Here is a 16,418-nt window from a genome sequence, read left to right as displayed (position 1 = left end):
CTAGGACTCCCATTGTTTGATTTTAAATACTTTTCTGAGAGCTCACCCCCTGCTGTCCTTGGGACTTCTCGGATCAGAACATGCAGGGTCCTCTTTAGGGGGACAGAATGAAGTTGAAGGAATATCTGACTGCTGGTCATTGGCCAGATTATTGCTCCTCTTGCCGGGTGCTGTCCAGGACCTAGAAATCATCCTCACTGGCCTCTGCTCCTCCCATCTAGCTTCCTATCCTTAGATAGGAAGGCCTGGAGTAATCCTTTCCATACTTGTATTTGGGATTCTAGAAGCTATCAGCTCTTATGTAAATTTGTTTAAATGTCCTTTCTGTTTGTTCTCAGATCCTCACTCTTGGGATGTAAATATTTGGAGGTAGAGAGCCTACAGGCTTTTCCTTTCTCTGGGAAAGCTGATTAAATCAATCAACAAGCATTTATAAAGCACCTACTAAATGCTGGGCTTTGTGCTAAATCCTAGGATTACCTAGAATAAAGTAGGACAGCTGCAGGCTTTCTGGAGCTTCTTTCTTGTGTTTCCTCCATCACTTTCCCTGTCTTTGGCTACCCCATTGCTACCTTCCCTTTAAGCAATCTAGGTCTGTCTAGGGCTGCTGAAAATGAGAAATCATTGACTCACAGCTGTGGAGTTCACCAGTGAGCATCTTTACTTGGCACCCTGATCATGCACAATAAAGGCTTTTGATGGTTTCATTTCAGGTTTTGGTCTCCTTGCTTTTCTGTATTCGTCCACAGCTTAGAACATAGAATAAGCTCCTTATTAGTTCTCAGCTCCTCATTTCTAGCAGAGGAAGCCCAAGGTGGGAGGGGACATGTCCAGAGTCTCCCAGGTAGCCACGATTTGGCTGCCTCTGTCTCCCCAGAAGCCTTCCCCGTGGCTGATGCTGGGGGGACCCTTACTCAGATAGGGTTGGGGGAGGAAAGGCTGAAGGTCTTTTTTTGAATGTCACCTTCTTCTTTCACATAAATTGCAAATCTTTCCTCCTTCCCCAGCCTACCTGAAAATCCAGAAAGAGCCAGAGAAAGCTCTGGTCCCCCCAGTGCTGAACAAATAGATGCTCTGTGAGTCACTGTGCTGTGACAGCTGCAAGTGAGAATGGCAAAGGCTAATGAAGGTGTTGGGGGAGGATTGGCTGACTAGCAGAAGTCCATAGACTCTTGATAATCAAAAAGATTCATTAACCACCTACTATGTGCTAAATCCTAGGACAACAAAGGAAAGAAAAATACAGAACCTTCCCTCCTGGAGTTTATAATCTAATGAACTTGTATCCTGAAGGGGGCTTTTGCCACTTTCACTCTCGCCTCCTACTTTGGGGCCAAAAGAAGAAGGAAAATTCCTTTTATCTTTGATAGCTCTTCCCTTACGCTCCTTCATCTCCCCCCTGAGACTTTTCTTCTCCAGACTAAACGTCCCCAGTTCCTTCAGCAGCTCTTCTTGTTCACATAGATTTCCTGTCATTCCCCCCTTTGCTGCCTCAGACACTCCAGCATCTCAGGGAAGAAAAGAGCATTATGCAAGTATAACCAGTGGCTACTGAAGCTGATGATAGAGACTTTAAAAAGGGGGAAAAACCCTTTGGACTCAGAATGCAAAAGCCCAAGGTCTCCTCTGGAAGAATTCCGAGTGTAGACAATAGGTACCTGCCCAGTTATGTAATAAAATAGACAGAAAACAGGAAAATCACAATAGCTGGCATTTATACAACACTTTAATAAGGTTTGAAGAGGTTTTTACTTTAGTTATTGGTGCCTCACAACCTTACAAGATATACGCTTTATTGTTATTTTATAGATGAGGAGATTGAGGTTAATAACTGAAAGTACTTACAAAGTAGTTACAGGGCAGTGAGTTGTCCAAATATGTAGAAACAACTGAGCTTTTCTGTGCCTCAGTTTTTGTTGTTTGTTTGTTTTTGCTTTTTTCATTTCAAAAAGAGGATTATACTTGATTTCTTAAATCACTTTTTATTTTAAAAGTATATGATTTTAGATCTAGAACCTATGATAAGGAAAGTCAATGGGATGCCAAATATCTGGCGCTGGTCTGATTTCTTCTGACCTTAGGGAAATCCCTTCATTTTTTTCATCTATAAAATTAAGGGATGGAACTGGATTGTTTTCCCATTTAATTCATCAATAAGATGATTTGGGGGGCTTGTGATAACTTATATAGGAAAATTGTCCAGCAGGATAAAGACTTTCTCAGAAATGAAATGGAGAAAGGGCTTGAAATTTGGGAGAAAAATCATGCTTATTTTCAGAAGACATTGTTGCTTTTAATGAGAGTTTTTGCTATGTACATAATTTAACAATTTAACTGTGTACTTCCTTCCCTAAGGAAACTTATCCATGTAAACTGGGTAAATCAGCTGCCACGTAGAGAAGACCAAAAGAGCTGAGCAATTATCTCAGCCATCAAACACTTGATGGTTTTGCTTCCTGAAGAGAGATGGTGGCCACAGGCAACATTTGTTTAGAACATCAGCTTATTTGTAAAATCTGAGCGTGGAGCATGGTGGGATCTTGTGAGTGACCAAGTGCTGGGCACAGAGTGAGGGCTTAATAAATGCTTGATCTATCTAGTTATAAAGCAATAAAGAGCAGAGGAAGGGGGGAAAAAAAAAAGGATATTTGAAGGTCCCAGTGAGCAAAATCATCCTGAGGGCTTTAAGAATAAAACTGGAAAGAAGACAATTTATAGATGAAAAATGGAAAAGATCTGTAATCATTTTTATAAGAAACTCCTCTCCATCAAGGAGGGGGAAGCTGCTAAATTTGGATTCTTACATTTAGTCTTCAGATATGCTACATGAGGAATCCAAAATGACTCTGGAGAAAAAGTTTTTGGAGGAAAAGATTTCTAACCCTGCCTTTCGTCTCATTGAGTCCTTCATGTGTATAGAATACTGGGTTTTGGGGAACAAACACCATGTGGGAAATGGGCCTGCTTGACTGGGTCCTATTTCCTTCTTATCACTGATGGCTTTAGACTATGGTTTTCATTTTCTCAACGACCTTCCTTCCCCTTCTCTTTGGCCATCCTGGCTTTCTTCAGGGAAACTGGGTAGTACAATATAATTATTGTTATGGTTCCAGAGCCCTGGAGACAGGAGGCTCTGAGTTCAAATGTGTGCTCAGACACTTACTAGCTGTGTGACCCTGGACAAGAAGTCATTTAACTCTTTGCTTTAGTTTTCTTATCTGTAAAATTAGTAGAAGAAGGAAATGGTAAATTACCCCAGTTTTTTTTTTACCAAGAAAACCCCAAATGAGTTCCTGGAGAGTTGGAGAGAAGTATAACAACAACAACAAAAGAACAATTTTTCTTGAAATACTGATCATGGACTTTGAGAAAGGGTCATTTATGAATTATTTCTCCCTCCCTTTCTTCCTCCCTTCCTCCTTTCCTTCCACTCTTCCTCCTTCCCTTCCCTCTGCCCCTCTTCCTCCTCCTTCTCTTCCTTCTTCTCTCTCTTTCTTCCCTCCCTCCCTCTTTCCCTTCTTCCCTCCTTCCTTTTTTCCTCTCTCTCTCTGTTCTCTCTCTCCCCCTCTCTCTCCCTCCCTCCCTTCCTTCCTTCCTCCCCCCCACATCTCCTAGTACTCCATTTTCTCTTTCTTTTTTTTCTTCTCCTTCTCCTTCCACTTTTGAACACTTATTTCCTCTCTTCCTTCCATGATGGATTCCTTTCAAATATATCTTTCTTGGTTCTTTTCCATTTTTCTGTCTTTTATTTCTGGGGACTGTTAAGTGGTGTCCTGCCAGCTGATTCCTGCCAGGCTCCTCTGGCTTGCACCCTCCCCATCCCATCCTCACCTAACTATCTCCCAGCTCCATCTCCATAGCTCTTTTTGGTCCCTTCATCATCTTCCCCCATCAGTCCCAACTCCAAGGCTCTGCTTATCTCTTTGTTCCTCTTAAGCCAAACCTTTCATTTCTCCTTCTCAGTTACTGCTGCCACTGATTTTCTTTCTGACAATAACCGTCCTTGGATGAGCCGCCACTTCGTTTTCTTGCATGCTATTTCTAAACTTCTTATCTGCCTCTCACGTACATAACCTGGAATCACTTAAAAAACCAAAACATACTGATAGCACAGTTTTCTCTTCTGATTTCATCTTCTGTTGCCCTTTAAGGAGTCAGCCATGATGTTCTCATTCAGCACCCCTTCCTTTCACGTTGCTAGAGTCTGACAAGACTTGGATTTATTTCTAGGCTACCTGCTGCTTTATTCCTTTGACCTTGCCTCCGTCCTTGATGATTGGGGGCCTCCTGGAGGCCACTTGCAAATTTAAGCATATTCCAGTGATCTTTGGGCTACTAGAATTTATTTCAATATTTCTTGTACTGGCATGGGCTGAGGTTGTTTTTGGTCATTTAAACATTTTGGTTAGAACTGAATTGCTTGTGTTACCTCCACGGCTTTGGTAATAAACAGAATTTGGACTCGTCCCTTTCTCCCACCCCTGGACTAGTGCTATTTTTTCCTCTCTCTAGTATAACGGGCCAGGCTTTGTTCATTTCTAGACTTCCGTTTCCCATAATCACTCAGTTTGCCTCTAAATGAGCCGCGTTCTCTGCTATATACAGCGGGACCTGGGAAAACCAAGGTGGAAATCCTGCCTTGGTTGATAACACAACAACATTGCAGGTTTATATTTATAGAATGCCTTACATATAGGATCTCATTTTATCCTATAAAGCATGTGCTATTTTTATCCCATCTTGGGAACTTGACTAGAGGTTCAGATATTCCAGACTCTGAGCCCAGAACATTTTCTGTGGAACTATAGGCCAGCTCCCTGTCAAGCCATAGTTTCACCATCCAGAAAATGGGGATCATAATAACTGTATTAAGGACTCTTTCCATCCCAGGGTTTCTCTGAAGCTAAATGAGAAAATGTAGGCCTTAGAGCACTCTCTGGGTCTCGGCCATTAGTAAGCCCCCTTCATAGAACTTTATAAATAAATACCCTCATAAGAAATTGCCATTTCTACATTAGGGCCAAAGCAATTTACAGTTAAAAAAAAATCTGATTAATTTCAGCACAATCAACCAGGATGTCAAAAAGATCTCAGTGTGGCTGATGGATGCTGACAGGTAAGGAAATTAAAATCAGAAGGGAAGCAATTAAACACTGGCAAACATTCCTTTAATGAGACAACCAAATCATTCATAGGTGATGGAATTTGTTGTATTACAGATCGGCATCTTGGGTGGGCTTAGGCGGGAAAGGGTTTGGTGGCCCCTCGAGCAGGAGACAGGGTACCTTTGTCTCCAGCCGACGGTATTATAAGTACATTTGTGGGTTAAATTTCGAATACCCACATTTTTTAATTAATTCTTTAAAAAATTAGTCTGGGGTCTTTTCACCTTGGCCTGAGGATACATCCACAGACTTTATGTGCATCCATAAATTGATTATACCTTTGTGTTAAGCTAGGAGGGAGGGATGGCTACCTTACTTGAAGACAACCAACGTTCTGTTTGATCTTGATGGGCTAGAGCAGGGGTCCTCAAACTTTTTAAATAGGGGGCCAGTTCACTGTCCCTCAGACTGTTGGAGGGCTGGACTATAGTAAAAACAAAAACTTTGTTTTGTGGGCCTTTAAATAAAGAAACTTCCTAGCCCTGGGTGAGGAGGATAAACGTCCTCAGCTGCCACATCTGGCCCGCGGACAGTAGTTTGAGGACCCCTGATAGGGCTTAATCCATTTAAATTTAAGAAGAATAAATAAAAAGTCTTATGTGAGTTCAGAAATTCTTGACTAGAAAACAGTTCATCTTAAAAACAAAACAAAACAACTTTGCGTGTTTAATGGCTGCATGAGTCAATAGGACGAGCTGGTCAGAGACTACCCAAATGTAGAATTTGATGATGGAGAGAAAATAGTTTAATCCATAGCTTTCTCAATGCTTTTAAGCGTGGACTTCCATAAGGCTTCAAACTTGGGAAATTTTACAGTTGATTTTGAATCCTGCTTGAAATTGAGTTTTGGCGTTTAACTCGACAAAGTACTCGTCGCACACCCACACACAAGCTCCTGTAGACATTGGCTCTTCTTGGGGCCTTGGTCTTCACATACATCTTAGGACAAGATGAGAGGTTTGAGAGTAGAATAGCAGCCAAGGTAGTAATTACATAAGATGTAGTTTTGTTGGGATTTGACAGGTCTTCCATAAAGAAATCAGGAACATATTATGAGAGCTGGAAGGGACCCTGGAGATGTCCAGACTTGGCCCCCACATTCTGCTTCCTGATCCTCACTTCCCCCCAGAGAGGAACCCCCCCCAAAGGCCCTCAGTGTGTGGACTGGGTCTATTGCCTTCTGGTTTCTGCATATGGTCTGTCTCTAGACAATCTAATACAAGCTTCCTGAGGGCAAGAACTGTCTCGTTACTGGTCTTTCTATTCCTGGTGCCAAACTTAGTCGGCGCCTTTGCAAAGCGTTGGTGCTTGAGGCATTCTTAAGCTTTTAGTGCGTCTCCAACCCTGCCCCGGCAGTCGGGGGCAGCCCTGGGAACCCCTTCTCACTATGATATTTTTAAATGAATGAAGTAAAATGCATGGAATTGTATAGGAGGTTGATTTATATAGAATTATAATTGTGAATATATGTATACACACACACATATATATATACACATACACAACTACACACACATATCCACACAAACATATATATAACCAACACACATATGTACACAGACATACATATAATATATATACCAGTATACACTAATATACACAAACACATCCACATCCACACAACACACATACATGCAAAAACACCCACCCATGCAAACATGTATATGTATGTATAATAGTGCATAAACATATATATATCCAACACACACATATATATGCAAACATATATATATACACACAGCACACATATACATACAAATGTGCACCCCCAACACATGTATAGTATGTATATAGCTGCAATATATATATATATATGCACCAAATCATACATATACACATCTATATAGATGTCCTATATACACACACACACACACACATATATATACACAAACATACATAATATAATGTTATATATGTATATATACAAATACATAATGTACATATATACACAATATGCACACACATATACACACTTGTGTGTATATATATATATATATATAGGGTGTGTTTGTGTGTGTGTTTATATATATGTATGCACGTTCCTGGATCCATTCCATCTTACTCCATCATATATACATATAAGGAACCTGGAGTCCAGTAGGTAAAGCTGTTACCTTAACATCATCAGAACCAAAGATGGGCTTCAGACCCAAGCCTGACTCTGTCCCAAATCTGGGTTCTGTCTGTGCTCCCAGATCTGACTGGGGACAGAAAGCCCTGACGGGAGATTCCCCTTCAGGACAAACCCATTGTAATTCCATTTTCTGATTCATAGGAGGAGTCTTAGATGACTGAGGGATTATGCAGAACTTGCCCCTGCTGAAGGTTTATCCAAGGTGGACTTGAGCAGGTGTTGGGGAGGGGCTCATTTGTTTAAGTTCCAGTTCTCAGTTTTCAGCTCATATTGGCCCATGTGTTGACCAACTTCAATCAAATAGTCGAGCACTGATTCCCCTCTAAGGCCAGGCCAGGGAGATCTTGGGCTTTGCAAAGACAAAAAAAGAACCGATTTGTGCCATTCGAGGAGCTCCCCAGCACCAGGAGGAAACCACACATACCCAGGCAGTGATGCACACATGTACAAAGCATTTGCGGGGAAGGGCCGCCACCCTCTGGGGAATCAGGAAGGCTTCCTGTAGGAGGGGGCGCTTTAGTAAGCCTTAGAGGCAAGCAGGAATTCTAAGAGAGGGACCTCCATGTCAGGCTTTCCTCCTCCTCCTTTTTGCCCCATGACCTTGTGGTACAAATACCAGTGACTTACATATGCAAACCATTGTTTTTGGTAGAAGGCAGGAGAGCACTTTTCTGAAAAATGACCACAAAAAGTAGTCCCAAGAGCAAGTAGCTTTCCAGGAGCCAGACTCCCCCTTAACCCAGCCCAGCTCCTTCTTCCTGGGGAGGTTCTTCAGCCAGAACTTCCTATGCAGGTAAAAAGAAAATGGCGGCCCAGATGGGTGGGTTGGAAGGTGTTCCCCTCCTCTGCATCTGGGCCTTCAGGCTGAGCATCAGTGGGTCCCTCTGAGTTGTGTTTGTCAGGACCCCCTTGTCTGAGAAGGCGAGTGGGAGGCCAATATTGCATTATGGGACGTGAGAGCCCTTGTCCCTTGCTAAGGATGGTGGCTTTCTGCCTGGCTATGTGAGCTGTGCTCGTTGCTTAGAGTAAGCGTGTAAGCGAAGTCGGGGGCGCACTGCAAGCACGCCGCAACCTGGCCTTGAGTTTGGGTCTTTGCCCCGTTACTCATCGTCAGCTGAGATGTGGGGTTCTTCCCGCTTTCTCTTCCTTCTCCCGCAAGGAGCTTGGGAAGGGCAGGAGAATCCCATGAGAGTGTTTGCGCCCCACTTTCAGGTGAGATCCGTGACAGAGATGGCTAATAAGAAAGAGTGATGGAAACCTCAGACCTCAGAAGCAGAATGAGAAAGTCTCATTATACGCCTGCGAAAGCATCTGTGGTGTCATGAGGTGGCCCCAGCCCCGACACCTTTCCCCCTCCGCTGAGAAACGTTGCCCAATGCTCCCTTTCTGGGTCAGGAGACTTGGGGCTTGGGCCCTTCTCTCATACTGCCGTGTGGCCTTTTGGTTAGACCACAGATGAAAAGTCCTCTCTCCCTTTCACTTGCTCAGGCTGCACCCTGAGAGTGCTAGTGCACCCTGGAGACAGATGCACCATCCCCATGCCTTTCAGCCTTCGCAGGCTGCCTCCCCACAATGAAGAGTTGGTTTGGGGTGGGGGGGGAGGGAAAGTTTCTGCTTTCTGATCGCAGCTCAGTGACATTTTTGTTTTTGCATCACCTTTATTTCTAGCTCTGTGGGTACCTCCCCCCCGCCCCCCCCCCATCCCCTGTAAAACTCATAAGCAAAAAATGGAAACTCCACAAAATTAACAGTCTATCAGTAGAGCCTGACAATATTTGTAATGTAATGTTAAATGTAAATAATAATGTAATATATTGTACATGAATGTTCACCCATAGTCCTCTTCTGCAAAGAAAGAACTGAGGTATATTTTTTCCTCTTTCCTTCAGGCCCAAACTTGGTCAGTTATAGTGTATACAATTACACAAAATTTGCATCATTTTTGTGGTTATTGTCCTTTGCTCTCTCTCTATTTTTATCATCATATGAATTCCTTTCCTGCTTCTGCTGATTCCCTGAATATGAATCATATGAATCAGTTGAATATGAATATGAATCAGTTCATATTACTCTTTCATTGCCTCTCTGAATTTTTTATAGACAATGCCATTACATTCTATTTTTAATAGGATTCTAATAGAAACTAGTATATTTAATACACAATATATTATATAATTATTAAATTAATAAAGTATCAATTATTCTTAATATAATTAATGATATAATTATTAAATATATAACATAGTTAATAAATATCTCTCCATTTCCCCAATTGATATACAATTAGGTTTGTTTGTTTTTGCTGAAACAATTGGGATTAAATGACTTGCCCAGAGTCACACATAAAATTAAGTTTCAAACCAATTTTTCAGGGTGTCCAAAAAACTCTAATTTTATTGGTTTAGTTATCCTTCTATTAACATAAGTTCTGTCTTTAGGAATTCTGTGGTCTTCAGGAATTTCTGAAGGCAGATAAATTTTATGCCCTATGATCAAATTGGTAATCAATTTGGTAATCAACTAGTCCTTGGGTAGCAGATATTCTGTTAGTGGCCAATCTATATTCCAGGTTTTTTTTTTTTTAGCATGGTGAGGTCCAATGGACCTTATTTTCTCCTGGTACCCAGAACCAAGGGTCACCTTTGTGTCTCAGAGGGACATTGGAGGAGGACCTCAGTGGAGACTTTTAAAAGAGAAGTTTAATTAATCCTGAATTCAAACAACTTTGAATATTCTGTTTTGCAAATGATAGCAATATAACACAGTTGGACACATTATTTATATGAATAGTAAAAAATTGCCCACAAGCATTTATTCATTGTACAAAAATTATTGAACTATTAATCCATGCAAAGGGCTTTGAGAAATAAAAATAAAATTTGCTCTTTGGGGAGTTGACTCCCTATAGGGAAGAAAAAGCAGGAGGAATAATGTTAGACATATTAAAACAAAAAAATGGCATAGGAAAACTATCCTTACCATCAGCTCATCACCATCAGGGATACCATCCTGAAATGAGCTCAGCCACAACAAAGGAACCAGCCTCATCTTTTCAGTAGGTTGTGATAGAGTAGTCCATCAATGGGTATTTATTAAGCACTTGCATTGTGGTAGATACTGGGCCAGATTTGAACTCAGGAACTTGGGAAGTCTTCTTGACTCCTCCTGGCCTGGTGCTCTCTGCACTATGGCACCCCTAGTGCCTGTTGTAGATAGGTCATCATTGGTTGTTCAAAGATAAAAATGAATCAGTCCCTGGACTCAGTGAGCTTTCATTTAATTGTGGAATTAAATCTCCTCTAACTCATCACATACAACATTTATCATGGAGTAAGTAACCTCCAACTTTCAGAACTCCTGGGTTCCTTTAAGCCTTGGTTCAAAAGCTGCTTTTCTACATTAGTCTTTTCCTCACCCCGGATGACAAGAACTTCTACATGGTTTTTTCCTCCTGTGTCCTACGGATCCTGTTCATAGCTAAGCAAGGGCTTGTGATCTTTCTCATTAGATTGTTAATTCCTTGAAGGCAGGAGGTATTGCTGCTTCTTCTATGTAATCTCAGCCTATTTGTGCTTGATTAATCATTGATTGATTGAGCTGGAGTCTCAAGTTCAAGTCCACTTTTTGTCATTTGACTACTTGCATGCTTTTGAGTGTTCTAGCTTCCCACCTGATCCTGGGTTTCTCCACTTTTATAATTTAGCAGTTGGCCTAGATTATCTCCTCCAGCTTTCAAACTATGATGCAATGATCTTTTTGAACTGGAATTGGGTCAGGGTAGTCTCCTCTCCCCGCCCCCTTTTAGGTTGAGGTAATCTTGTTATTACCTTAAACTGGTTGCTTTCTTGCATTCACTCTATTAACCATTTGTTGATGAGTGGTTGCTCTGCACTTGTAGTTAATAAGGGACCTTGGTCTCAATGACTTCATGCTGACCTCCTGCTCTTTCTTCCACAGCCGTGAGCAGTCATCTGCTGAATCTGGTGTCCCTGGACCTTTGCCGTCACCGCTGCTGCTGACCCTCTGAGGTAAGGGCTCCTGTGCACAGACAGAAAGGTTGCTAAGGTTTTCTGGGATGGGGCCATCCATCTACAATCATGACTCGATCATTGGGAGCTCAGACTTAGAATAGATTGACTGCACAGTTAAGGATGACTTGGGAGTAGGGAATCATGGACCTGGCTCTTGCACTTACTTCCCAACTGGATTTCATTTCCCTTTCCTGTAGAAAGAAGGGGTGAATGAGATGGTCTCATTCTTCCCTTCCAATGCTTGACATATGATTTCATGACTGTGAGCTATGGAATATTATATGGGCGCTATGAGAGACTTTAACTTCTCTTTATCTTTACAGAAATAAATTAAAAAAAAAAACAAAAGATCCAAATGAGCTATTCCTAGAGTCCAAAAAGACCTTTTAAGAGTAACTATAGTTCACATTTTATGGCTTTTAAGGCTTCCAAAACACGAGATTTGTTATCTCATTTGATCCCCAAAGGAATCCTCTAAGGAAAGTGCTAATCCCATCTTCCTGATGAGAATTAAGTAAGAAAAGTTGTGATTTATCTAGAGCTACTTAGCTGATCATTGCCTGAGGCAGGATTGGAATTGGGATCTGAAACTAATCCCAATACCATAGCTGCCTGGTCAACATGAAATCAGAGCATTAGAGCTGTAGAGGACCTTACTGGGTATCTGGTTCAGTCCTCTTATTTTAGAGGGGACAAAATATATCTTGATATGTTGATATTTATATTTATGATCAAGAAATAAAAATATATTTATGATAAAAAATATACTATATATATCTTGCAGCTAGTAAATACATCTGTATGCTTTAGTCATTGTCCAACAAATGATCTTGGAAATGTACCCACAAGACATAGATTTTCACTTAAATTCCCTTAGTGCACACTCCCAGACCACTGCCCCAGGCACTGGCCCTCTCCATCACATTCCTACTTTGATTGGCCAAAGAGCCTCTGGGACAGGACTTACCTAGTGAGAAAAGCCAATTGGAGTTTTGTTTTGAAAGGAACACATTCATCATTAAATTTTGAAAACTGCAAGCCCCAGAACCATGGGAAAGGCCAAGGGAATTGTTCAGTGTCTGATAACAGTGACTCCCCGGAGGGAAGCATCTCCAAGATGTTGAGAAGAGCAATACGAGAGATAGGAATAAAGCCTTGTGCATCATCATCCTAGCTGATGTTTATGAAGCACTTTAAAATGTGCCTATGTCATCTCTGTTGTTTGCGGAAACAAACCCCAAAATCTGAAATAGTTTTAGAAAGAAATGTATTTGGTCATTTGGCAAAGGAGACGGAATTGGAAATAGGTGTTCCATCCGGGCCCAGGAAGGTTTAAACCATACAGGATTTAGCTAAGGGGGTCGCACACCAACCACATATAAACAGTTGAACAAAGTTGCCAAGAGGGCAACTTGAAAGCAAAGTAGATTGAAGTGGATGGGAGGAACTGTAAACATTTTTATTTATTAATTTATTTTAAATACACACTGCTTTATGAATCATGTTGGGAAAAAAAAATCAGAACAAAAGGGAAAAAATCTGAAATAGTTTTAGAAAGAAATGTATTTGGTCATTTGGCAAAGGAGACGGAATTGGAAATAGGTGTTCCATCCGGGCCCAGGAAGGTTTAAACCATACAGGATTTAGCTAAGGGGGTCGCACACCAACCACATATAAACAGTTGAACAAAGTTGCCAAGAGGGCAACTTGAAAGCAAAGTAGATTGAAGTGGATGGGAGGAACTGTAAACATTTTTATTTATTAATTTATTTTAAATACACACTGCTTTATGAATCATGTTGGGAAAAAAAAATCAGAACAAAAGGGAAAAAACGATGGGGAGGGAAAAAAAACAGAAAAAAGAAGTGAATCTAGCATGTGTGGATTTACATTCAGTCTCCATAATTCTTTTTCTGGATGTAGACGCCATTTTCTGCCCAAAGGCTATTGGGATTGCCTTGGATCACTGACTCACTGAAAAGAACCACATCTTTCATAGTTGATCACATTTTTGTTGTTATTATATTACTGATTCTGTATGTTTCACTCAGCATCAGTTCATATAAATCTTTCCAGGCCTTTCCAAAACTAGTTTGTTCATTATTTTTTATAGAACAATAATATTCCATTACCTTCGTGTACCACAGCTTTGTTCAGCCACCCTCCAATTGATCCACTCCTTTTCCAATTCTTTACTACCACAAAAAAGAACTCTCGCTACAAACATTTTTGCACATGTGGGTCCTTTCCCTCCTTTATGGTTTCTTTGCAATACAGACCCAGTAATGGCACTGATGGGTCAAAGGACATGCAAAGTTTATAGCCTTTGGGCATAGGAATAGTAAATTAAATTAATTTTTAAAGTAAATTAATTAAATTTGAGTAAAGTCAAAATACAAGGCAACCCAAAACACAAACTTGGTGAACCTAGCCCAGTTCCAGGGGTGCTAACCCAAGACAAGGATGCTTTGGGTAGATCCAGGATCTGGGGGAACCCTGATATCTTGTAACCATCTCCAGCATTCCTAGAGAGTTACTGGGGACAGACACTTCTGGATGTAGACAACCTTTAATTACATAATGGTGGATTTTAACATTCTAATAATTTTCCCGGACAATATAATGAATCATTTCCCCCACATCGCTTTATCCTTATTTAGCAGCTGATTATTAACTAAAACCAAGGTACTATTTTAACAAACATTTTGAATGGAACTGATAACGTATGAAAGTGATAGAATTTTGTCACCTGAAAGAATTCAGGGTGTGATGTCTCACCTGTTTAATGACCTTATAAATAGCCTGGACTTATGACAGAGACAAGGGATATTTTTAATTTAAATGTCTTCCTATAACCTGTTGCCAACATCCAGAGGCCAGTTCCAATAAGGACAAGTTTAGTCTTGGAAGTTTTTTAGTAATTAGGAATATTCTCTGTGATATCTTGGTGCCTTGTTACTCCGTCTATTTTTGCTCCCTATAGCCAGCTCAGTGGTTCTATGGATAGAGAACTGGGTTTAGGATTTGGGAAACCTGTGTGCCATTTCAGTTTTAGACACTTAGTGGCTATGAGATCCTTTACCCTCTGCCTGCCTTAGTTTCCTTATCTATAAGATGGGAATAAAAATAGCATCTACAACATAGGGCTGTTATGAATTTAAAACAAGATGTTTGAAAAGTGCTTTGTATCATATAAATTCTAATGGCTCTCATTATTAGTAAGATTATATTGATAATATAATCAAGAAATAGTATAAATATTATTTATGTTAATATTACTGTTATTCACAATAATTGTTTGGGGCAAAAATAATTCATTTCGTTTTAAATCTCTGTTATGGTTACTAAATGTTGCTTTTTCTAATCTTCATTTAAATGTTCCTTTGTATCCCTAAGTCCTGGTCCTGTTCCTGGCACATGTTGCCCCCATCATTTTTAGGCTGTGAGGTTGCCAGGATTACCAGGCCCATTTGTGTAGCTCTTGGCTCCCCCATCTTGCATCATTGCAGCATTGAGTCTTGGATCAAACACTGCTGATCTCTCATCTTGGGGTTGTGACCTTCATCCATAGTACTTCTCTCATCTTTAGCATCTTCTTTCTCCCACTGGCCCTTATTTTTTGTTTCTCTGTGTACTATTTTAATCATTAATTAACATTTACGAAGTACCTATTATGTGCCAGGTCTCTGGGAATACAAAACCCAGGATGAGACATTGTCTTATTATTGGGACATCTCAGCCCATTTACAGAAATACTTTGAGTGGGGAGGAGGAAGGTGGATGTGCAGGGACTAATAAACACTGAATGGGACCCATCAAGGGAAATTTAAGGATTCTGAGAAGTCAAGAGGAAGAAGCGTGGAGATGGGAGATGAAATGTGAAGAGGTTGTTCTCCCCAGATCTTGCAAAGGGGGGTGAAAGAAAGTAGAAGAGGTCTATGACTCACTGGACATCAGAAAGCAGCTCATTATGCCACATTATAGTCCCTGCAGAAGAGGAAAAGTACATTTCTTTGGAGTAGTAGGAAAAGCAAAGGAAATAAAAATGAATCATTTCCTGTGCATCTCTCCCCCATGAGCCTCTTCCAAAAATATCCATTGCTTTCTTGTTTGTAAACCACAGGGGAGAGTAAATAGGCATCCTCCAGTTAATTAAGACCAATGGAGTCATTGAATAAATGGATTCATTCTGTTGTATTTCTTTGTATATACATGTTGACTCCCCTTATAGAACATAAGCCCCTTGAAGTAAGTTTTGTTTTCCCACCCACAGTGCTTAGTACATAGTAATCAATTCATGTTTATTGGCTGATAATCTCTCAATCAATAAAATGCCCCCCAAGCTTACCCTGATTGGATCTTTAATGAAGCCTGGAGGTGCATCTGGAGGGCTGTTAAATTTCTTCCATGATGGCTCCTCTAGGGGAATATGTGTTTATTGTGTTACTTGGAGAATTTCAACCAAATAATTGTCTACCAGGAAGACACGAGGGCTTCCTTCAGAGTAGTAGATCATCTGGCCCCTAGAGGTATAGGCAGGAACCACATTTGCTAACCCCATGTGTTGGCTATTTTCCCTGGCTTGGGACATCAGTCCCTGATTTGGGCTCGGGCTCAGTCCTCCACATTATGTTCTCTTTAGACAGAGTCTATTTAAAGCTGCCTTTTCATGCAGTTTGAAATGGTACACCCTGTTTACAGTTTCAAACTGAATATCTAATGGCCTCGGTTAATCTCCATCCCTGCTGGGAAGACTGATTTGGGGGAAAAGCCTCAAGCCTCTTCCTGATCTCTGTATTCTATAGAAGGAGGGATTCATGAGCTCTCTCAGGTGAGAGTGAGGTGTTTGTGGGTAGCAGCACCCCCAAAGGGTTCTATCGGATTCCCTTCCATCGTGGGCAGAAGATTGGGGAATGAGATCTGGACAAGAGCTCGTACTTATTTCTGAGAGAAGCATTGTGGGAGATTGGAAAGACCACTGGGATGGGATTCAGGAATTTCAATGTTTGGCGCCAGCTGAGCTACTAATAGCGAGACTTTGGGAAAGTGATGTCACCTGGCCTCCATTTTCCCATCTATAAAATAGTC

General features: G+C 40.9%; 1 protein-coding gene across 7 annotated transcripts in view; it reads left to right on the top strand.

Moving 5' to 3' along the window:
- LPP (LIM domain containing preferred translocation partner in lipoma) overlaps positions 1 to 16,418 on the top strand; it is a 626,695-nt gene that overhangs the window by 149,225 nt on the left and 461,052 nt on the right. For all 7 annotated transcript variants that reach the window (XM_031957434.1, XM_031957435.1, XM_031957436.1 and 4 more), the window contains one exon: positions 11,257 to 11,327. The gene's annotated coding sequence lies outside the window, so the exon portion shown is untranslated. The remainder of the gene's footprint in view (positions 1 to 11,256; positions 11,328 to 16,418) is intronic.

This window comes from Sarcophilus harrisii, chromosome 3 (genome assembly GCF_902635505.1).
Source record: "Sarcophilus harrisii chromosome 3, mSarHar1.11, whole genome shotgun sequence".
Taxonomy (NCBI): domain Eukaryota; kingdom Metazoa; phylum Chordata; class Mammalia; order Dasyuromorphia; family Dasyuridae; genus Sarcophilus; species Sarcophilus harrisii.
This window is presented reverse-complemented; position numbering and strand designations above follow the sequence as displayed.